The 8,945-nt window shown below is 30.9% G+C and overlaps 2 long non-coding RNA genes across 4 annotated transcripts; both read right to left on the bottom strand.

Moving 5' to 3' along the window:
• On the bottom strand, positions 6,750–7,101 carry LOC109128781. The gene is made up of 2 exons (XR_002035096.1): positions 7,060–7,101; positions 6,750–6,804 (listed from the first exon to the last, which is right to left on the bottom strand). It is a non-coding gene; the product is annotated as an uncharacterized LOC109128781 (long non-coding RNA).
• Positions 8,219–8,697, bottom strand: LOC109128779. 3 transcript variants are annotated; one of them, XR_002035094.1, is made up of 2 exons: positions 8,657–8,697; positions 8,219–8,408 (listed from the first exon to the last, which is right to left on the bottom strand). It is a non-coding gene; the product is annotated as an uncharacterized LOC109128779 (long non-coding RNA). The 3 variants fall into 3 exon arrangements; XR_002035093.1 differs by having other exon boundaries at positions 8,560–8,684; XR_002035092.1 differs by having other exon boundaries at positions 8,567–8,684.

Below are 8,945 nucleotides of genomic sequence, written 5' to 3'. Positions count from 1 at the left end.
TAAGTCAAAGTTATATTAATTTTCTATTAATTTCTTAAAATCAATATAAGTAAAATATTCTAAAAAGGCTATAAAACATATCAATTAATATAAAGTTAATAAAAATAAAGAACATATAACTTATTAACAAAATCATATAAAAACAAAATGTAATTTTTATGTTAGTATTATTACCATAATAATTTAAATAACAAGCTTTCAATAGTAAACTATTTAATCTCAACATTTAGTGTGATTATTCATTAAAAATAGAAATATTGATAACTGAATAGGAATATACGTTCTAATTGTACATTCATTTATGTGCTATTAAAAAGGAATGAAACAATAACCCTTATCATTATAGATAAATTTATTACCCAAAAAAGCATAATATATTTAAAATGAGTGATTATTAGATTATGCAAAATTGTTATAGTTACTCGATTAACCATAAATATAAATTTGATTTTTAAAGCACACAAAAATATATATTGCCATAAATTGTAACATTTTATAAATATTTTCTTTACCACGTTCACATATTTCACGGGTGAAATGTATTCTTACACGAATACGTTAATTTTGGAATTTCATTAATTTTTTCATAATGGTTTTTTGGTAATAATCTGTCATTTATAGATATTAAAAAACCAACTAATTCAAAAAGATTTAAATAGCCTAATCAAAAATATTAAATAATAAATTAGATTATCTTCAACAAAAATTAGTTTAGAATCCGATTGTTACTAATATATAATAAAATTAAATAATTAAACTACCGAGTAATTTAGTATATGTGGTTATGGTTACATAAGAAACATGCAAAATTGTTATGATTACAAAATAAAATATAAGAGATATGAATTTGTTTTTTAAACCACACAAAAGATATGTTGCAATAAATAGTAACATTTTATCAATATTTTCTCAACCATAAAACATCTTACACATTCAAAGATTTCACAAGTGAAACATATTATTTACACGAAAATATGCAGCTTTGAATAAATAAATAAAAACTTTAGTTACATATTATGTTTGACACAAACAGATATTGGTTCTAAGATAATAATTTTTTTTAAATCGATTTTTCCCGCACATAGTGAGGGTTGTTACTTAGTTTTTTTTAAGAGAAAACACATAGACTTGCTGGTAAACTTTTTTTTGCGGGTTATCGCACATATGGCCCTGATTGGTAGCGGCTGTTACTTTTGGCTGTAGAGACTTTGACTTTAAAATTTTAGCTATAGAGAATTTGGATGTAGATGCTTTGACTGTAAAAAATTTAACTGTTAAAATCTGATTGTTTACCAACAACCTTTAAAGCTGTAGCTATTTTTATTATTATCATTAAATATTAATAATATAATTTTAATAAATATAAATTATGTCAGAATTTAATCCATATAGCAATTTAATAACAAAAATAAATTTTATTAATGATAAATTATTATTTTTAAAATGTAAGTCGATCAAATATATGATTTTGTTTGAAAATTTTGTTTTTCTTTTGTTTTTGGTGATTGATTTTTGATTGATTTTTAATTGTTTTGAATGTTTTTTTAAGTGAGTAGTTATACTAGCAGTCAAAAATCCATTAAACACTTATTAATGCATTGTTTTGAATGATACTCTCTTACTAATGATGAATTTCATAAATCTTTTACACCATTATTAAAGATAATGATGAAAAAAATAAAAATTATTATTGAAATGAATCTTAAAAGAAAGAGAAAAAAACGAGAATAATTAATTTGTAAAAATGTAGTATGTAAAAAAGATAAATATATTTTTGGAGAGCTTTTAAATATAATGGAGGAGAAAAAAAGAATGTTTTTAAAATTATTTAGTTTTACAACATGATTTTGATGCTTTAAATATTTTGAGAAAACAAGGAAGGAAAAAAAAGTGACTTTCAAAACTTTAAAAAAAAATAAAAAAAAATAAAAGTGTAATTGGCAAAAATATAGCTGTTAATGCTTTAAATAATTTTAAAGTCTTAAAAGTCTGTTACCAATCAGAGTCTTAGTGGTAAAATTTTTCTTTTTTCTTGCGGTTATTGCACGTAGACATGCTGCAGGAATAATACATCTAAAATGTCCCAAAGAAGGCCAACACATTATTTAGCCTCCTAGCCGAACAGTAAAAAATATACACATATTTATATATAAATTTATAATGTCAAAGTCAAATTTAATGTTTTATTTAAAATTTTTGTTTTTCTAAATCTGCAATACTTTAAAAAGTTCAAAAAAAGTTATGAATCTAAAATTTGAGTTCACCTAAATTTTGTTTACAAACTCATATATTTTTTTTCAACCAAACATTAATTAAAAGAGCTCATATCTTCTTTTTTCCCCACTTAAATTAATTTGAAGTATTTATAATTAGATTTTATAACATTTTTATTAATATAGTCATTTAAATCATTTATAATTTTAAAATTCATCAGAATGGATCTTTACGTTTACGTCTGCGCAAATCATGTGGTGCTTCTTGTAGTATTCCATAGACTAAGTATTGGTAAATCCGCTATGGTTAGACAATGTTATTATGCTTTCTCAATAAAAAAACTAAACTAAAACGTGAAAATAACATAATAATAAAAAAACAAGAAAAAGACGATCCTGAAAAAGACAAAGATTGTGATATGTGATTTTGCCATTTTGGACGTATATATCTTTTTTCTTTTCTTGTTTTCTTTTCAATTTATTTTTATGTTCTAAAAAAGGTTAACTCAAAAAAAGAAATTTGGAAAAAGGCCAAAGGAAGTTTCACTTCATGAGATTTGTGGTATCCAGAAAATTTTGGGTGAACCCTTTGCCAACCAAACAAAATACTATTTTGATGGCTACATGTATTGTTCAAATTTGATAGGCAAAAATATATATAACCACAAAAAGATATCAACTTCACCACATCCACAAGAAATTAAGGCTTTATTTTCAAAATTATCGGAATACTCTTGTTTATTATTAGTTCATATTTACACAGTTTAAATTTTTATATTCAAAATATGAACACAGCAGAACCACAAATAAAGATTGTGGACGCAGATAGACAAAGAAGCTGATCGTGACCATGGAACGTGAAAGTAACACAAAAGAAAACATAAATATCTAGATAGATTGAGCATTTGTATTTGAAAATCCAATCCAGCATCTCCATATGTTGTTACCTTTAGATTCACACAATTTTGATTTGTTGGTCTAATAAAAGTTTGTAAGATTGTGAAGTGACCTTAGTGCAGTGGCAGAAGGTAAGTCCATTTGTAGAAGGCACCATCACACCAGGATTGTTGTGGCCCAATGGTTAAAAAAAAAAAAGTTTGTAAGATTACAGTTAACGAACGACGCTACTTCTAAAATTATAGGAATTATTGCTGAAAGTGCCATTTTTGACCCAAAATCTCTTTTTTTAGTTGATTGTAAAATTTATGGGATTCTTATACAGAATGCCATTTATTGAGCCAAATCTTTTGTTTTTGCCATTTGTCTCAATAATTTCCATTTTTGCCATTTTTAAATATTAAATATTTCAGAATATATTTTCATAAAATACATACTTCATAACAAAAACTATACCCTAAAAAAAATAAAACCTAATAAACCCAAACATTATGTGTAAACTTGTGTTCTTAGATTTAAAAAAGTGGCATTTTTGAAAGTTTTTTGAACAAATGGCAAAACCTATAAACACCCCTCAAATAAGTCCCTATCTAGTAATTAACTCTAAAATTTATTCATTAAAAAACCAATATTACATCAAGTGCAATATTTTTGAGATGGTTTTTTTTCCACTATGTTTACATTTTTGGCCATTTTTGTAGATTTGTTATTTTTGGCCATAACAAACACTAACAGTAAAAGAGTTGGAAACAAAAAAAACAAATATAATATGCAAGAAGACTTATCGCACCAGGTGTAACCGATGTTTAAGCCGGCCCTGATTTTATCTCATTAATTAAATTCTTTTCAATAAATATTAAATATTATGTCATGAAAAAATAAGAATACAGTTACAGTTTTTTAAACTTTGTGCTTTTAATTAAAAGATCTTATAAAATGGAACAAAGTGAGTAGAGTTCATTGAGTAAACCCTTTCAATCGGGTGTTAGTCTAGTTATTTTCTTAAAGATTTGAGTTAATCTAGATAATTTTCAATAATTATAAAGTTACATAATCAATGCAATTATACAGTGCTAAAATCGACAAACGTATCAGTTTAATCCTCTTTGTCTCTTTGTACCAAGTTAATATTTTGCATGTTTTACCAAAACACCTCCCAAAAAAAAAAAAAATTCAAAAATAATTGTGGAAATGAAAATTTTTTTTTGTCTTCAATTGATATTAATTATTTGATAGAAATTTCTATTGTTTTCTTTATCTAAGACTAAAGAATGAAGTAAATCGCTACATTTTTTTAATAAATAAAACGAAGCAGAAATCCATGTGTGAGCATACAAACAGATTCATAAATATGTCTTCTCAATGGGGTAAAAGGCAGCAAAAAGAACAGAGTAAAAGAAAGTAATCACAACTAGTCACAACTACCATCGAGAAGTGAAATATTATTCGTTTTTAAGTCGTGTTGCAATCACAGTGGACGAGGGAAAATTCTTGAACCATCACATTCCTTATACGTCTATATTATTTTATTTAATATGATGCTATGCTAATGTAGCCTTTCTAGATGGAAGCTATCGAATAATAAAGATGATGTTTCAGTGTAATCGGCCCAAGTGGGATGCAATAAACAAGCTCGAGTGGCATTTGCCTGCGCATGCTCGAGCGGCATTTGCCTGCTCATGCTCGTGTGATTGTCTGCACGTACCATAATATATTACTCCCTCCGTTTCAAAATATAAGATGTTTTGGATGAAAGCACGCAAATTAATAAAAGACTACTTTAAAAAAGTTTAACCAATCATAAACAAGAATGTATAATAGAAAATATTAAATTAATCTAAAAGTAGCATAGAAACTTGAAAACGTCTTATATTATGAAACAAAAAATCTTCTATATAAACTTTACAATGTATGTTGATTGTTGACGCTAATTATGATTATGACTCAAACTGGATCCGTAAACACAAAAAAAAATAGATGAGTCTAGTAGGAAAAGCCCAACTAAAGAGGAAACAGTATTTTCCAATTTTAAAAGCCCAAAGAAAGCTGGTCTGGTTTAAACATATTAAGCTTTTTGATCAATTGGTTTAATGGTTGAAAATGGGTCTATGTGTGAGAGATTTAGGATTGGTTGATTATTGAGTATGATAGCAATTAAGTTACCAACATTTGTATCTGAAATCATGTGAGCAGTTTACTTCAAAGAACTTTAAGCATTACGGAAGTGTGTTTTTAATTTAAATTCCATAATTCCCTAATGTCTCATCATCATATTTCTTGGATTTCGGGATGTATGCATTTCTACGCCTTTGACATATGCCAGCATTTATTCTTGATTTGATGTATTTTGTTTAAAAAACAAAACACTTTTCTCCTTCCAACTATGTTCGAGACGGTCTTTTTCTAGAAATGTAAGGTTCTTTTTCTTTATTCTTCATGTCCATTCTTTTTAGAAAATCTCCTTCCCTTATTTCCTAGACATCTTTTTCTTCCAATTTTATCATCTTTACTTTGTCAACAATTCCATAGCCATGTCTACATCTACTGTTACTCATGTTGCTATGACGATGAAAGCTATGGACGTTAAATCGGGTGTTATTCCGATGGCTATGATTCCTGATGTCGCCGTATGTACTCAGCTTGGGGAAAATTTGGCCTCCACTATTTATCACTGCTGGTGACCGAGCCTAAGGGAAGTAGGACTTTTGTTGAGGGATGAGTCTTCGATTTGCCCTGCAAAAGAGAAAGACGAAAAGAGTGAGACTAAGATGATGAAGAACAAGAAGATCAGAAGTTAGTCGGAGAAGAAGAGGTGGTCGTACGGAGAAGAGAAAAGAGAAAGAAGAAGATTGCTGTTTTGTCCTTATGGATCAAGAAAGCTAATGGGCTGGAGTTAAGCCCACTTAAGACTTGTGTGTTTAGAGTTCTTTGAATTATCAGTGGTGTTAGGTCCAAAATAAGATTTTGTGTTGTTTACTTAGTTTAACTAAGGAAGTTGTTGAAAACCTTAGTTAGACTAGAGTAGATAATAGTTGTTGGAGTTGTTAGTGGCTAATAAGCTAAGGTAAGGTTGTGTAAGGTTGCTTGTGTCCAGAAGTCTAATGTCTAGATATAATGATGTAATAGTTGCTAAGTCTAGAGTCTAAGTGAATGAGTGTAAAAGAAATCTACTATAAGTATGTAATGTATGGGAAAAATGAATATATGAGAGTTCTAAGAAAATTGAGTTCTTTGAGTGAAGAAAGAAAAGAAACAAACCGGAAATCAAAGTGAAAATGTCACCATGGTATCAGAGCACAACTTGATCCTAGGAGCCTCTTAAAGCAAGAAAGAAAAAGTGAAGAAGTACGAAGAAGAAGAAGAAAACAAAGATGGCGATAAACCTGCAATCATCTCATCTTATTGCAGTCTTTGATGGCCAAAATTACGAGTTCTGGTCTGCAAGAATGAAAACCACACTCATGAACAAAGATCTTTGGGATGTTGTCAAAGATGAAGTACCTGAAGCTGAAGTTGAAAATGAACCTGCAACTCCAGGAGCAGATAAGAGCAAAGAAACTGCAAACCTGAAGGCACTCAAAGCTAAAGACATGGGTGCTCTCCAAATCATTCAGCATGCAGTGGCTGATGTGGTCATTGACAAGATTCTCTCTGCAAACTCAGCACATCAAGCATGGAAACTTCTGGAGCACTCCTATCAAGGTAATGAGAAAGTCAAAACTGTTAGACTTCAGTCTTTAAGAAGAGAGATTGAAAATCTGAAAATGAAAGAAGGAGAAAAGGTTAAAGTTTACTCCGATAGGATTCAGGCTGTAGCGAATCAGATGAGATCTTTAGGTGAGGGTAAATCTAACTTTGATTTAGTGGTGAAAATGCTGGTTTCTATGCCAAAAAGCTATGCCGGTCTGTCATCCTTAATGGAAGAAACAAAGGATCTGAACACTGGTACCTATGCTGAGCTGCTTGGATCTCTAGAGGCACATGAGAAGAAATTCTTTCCATAGGATGAAGAAGAAGCTGAAGGAGCCTTCTATGCACGGTTTCGAAGTCTGAATGTGGAGAAGAAACACAAAGAAAATTTTGGTCAGACAAGTTATAGAGAAAAAAGGTGGTGTGGTTATTGTAAAAGAGATAATCACAATGAAGATGTATGTTGGCTCAAGAGTGGAAAAATCAGACCTGCTTTCAACGGAAACAGAGAAACTAGAAGTTGTTTTCACTGTGGAAAAGTAAGTCACCTAATCAGTGACTACAAACTCAAGAATGGAGAACAAGCTCAAGTTACTCAAGCTCAAGTTACTCAAGAAGACAATGAAGAAGAAGAAACTTATCATATGTTCAAATGCAAGACAAGAAGACCAAGAAACACTAGAAGAGAATGTCTGGCTTATTGATAGTGGGAGCACAAATCACATGACGCCACATGAGAACCTATTCACTCACATCAACACAAGCTTCAATGTTCCTATATGTGTAGGTAATGGAGCTGTGCTGACAACAAAAGGAAAGGGTGATGTTAAAATCATGACAAAGAAAGGCAAGATAATCATCAAAGATGTTTTACTAGTTCCAGGAATTACCAAAAATCTATAGAGTGTTTCTCAAATGGTTGAAAAAGACTATGAAGTCGAGTTTGATCACAGAGGGTGTACCATTCATGATCCTGCTGGAAGGAAGATAGCTGAGGTACCTATGATCAATAAAAGCTTTTATCTGAGAATGTCAGAAAATGAAGGAGCAACAATGGTTGCTACAAAAGAAAAGGTTGAATCATGCTGTCAAGGAACTGGATATACGGCTGGAAGTCAGAAGGTGTCACAAACTTGGTGTATTAAGAAGAATGCTGAAGGCCTGAACAAACCTGAAACTCATCAACCTAAGAAGAATGAAGCTGGAGCCGTGAATGAAAAGCCATCGTGTGAAGTTAAGCATCAAGGAGGTTCTGAAATTGGAAAAGAAGAAAACAAGGACAGAGAAGTAAAAAAGGTGAGTCCAAAATGCAAAATGAACGAGAGAGTGATCAAAAGAGACACGGTGGAGAAAACCGAAAGCTCACCTAAGTTTGAGAGGGAGCAAAAGTGGATTAGAAGGGAAACCTGCAAGAAAAATGCAGAGGAGAATCAAGCAACAAAGCACAAAGAATTTGGGGTTCACAAGTTGGAGATCAATGACAAGAGTAAACTTGTTGAGAATCAAAGGCTGATATTTCAAAAGCAAAACAAGGAAGAGGTAAATGGATTACCTCTGTTTGGATCGAATGCCATCAAGTTTGGAAACATAAGCTTATGTCCGGAGCCTCTGCAAAAGAAGATCAAAGTGAGCTCAACCGAAAGTGAACCAAGACTGAACAAGAATGAAAAGACCATTGTTCAAGAGGGAGCAAAAAAATCCAATCAAGGGAGAATCACAGAAACTTCAATTAAGAAGGAGATCGGAAAATCAAACTCACCAATGACCTATGGAGATGTTCTGAAAAGTGGCACTCAGATGAAGAGGAAAGGAAGCTCCATTGGAGAAGTAAAGGCTTCAAAATTCAAAATCCTAACCTGGAATCAAGAGCCCAAATCGAAAACTCAAGAGCGAGTGTGATGTTCACATATTTTACCCTGTTTTCCCTTAATATATTCACATCTTTTGCATCATTTGCTATCCTTTTTGACCATTATTGCATAGTTTTAGGATTGTTCTTGCATTAGAGTGTAGTTGCATTGCATTTGCACCATTTCTTGCATAAACAGGTGATTTTGGAGCCTAAGGAGCATGGAAGCAATGCTGAGGAGAAGTGAAGCAATCATGAGGAGAAAGCAAAGGAGTTAAGGCTGGAGAACCAAGGTC

Source organism: Camelina sativa, chromosome 14, assembly GCF_000633955.1.
Source record: "Camelina sativa cultivar DH55 chromosome 14, Cs, whole genome shotgun sequence".
Taxonomy (NCBI): Eukaryota; Viridiplantae; Streptophyta; class Magnoliopsida; order Brassicales; family Brassicaceae; genus Camelina; species Camelina sativa.
Note: the sequence above shows the minus strand (reverse complement) of the source record. Positions and strands in the feature narration are given on the sequence as shown.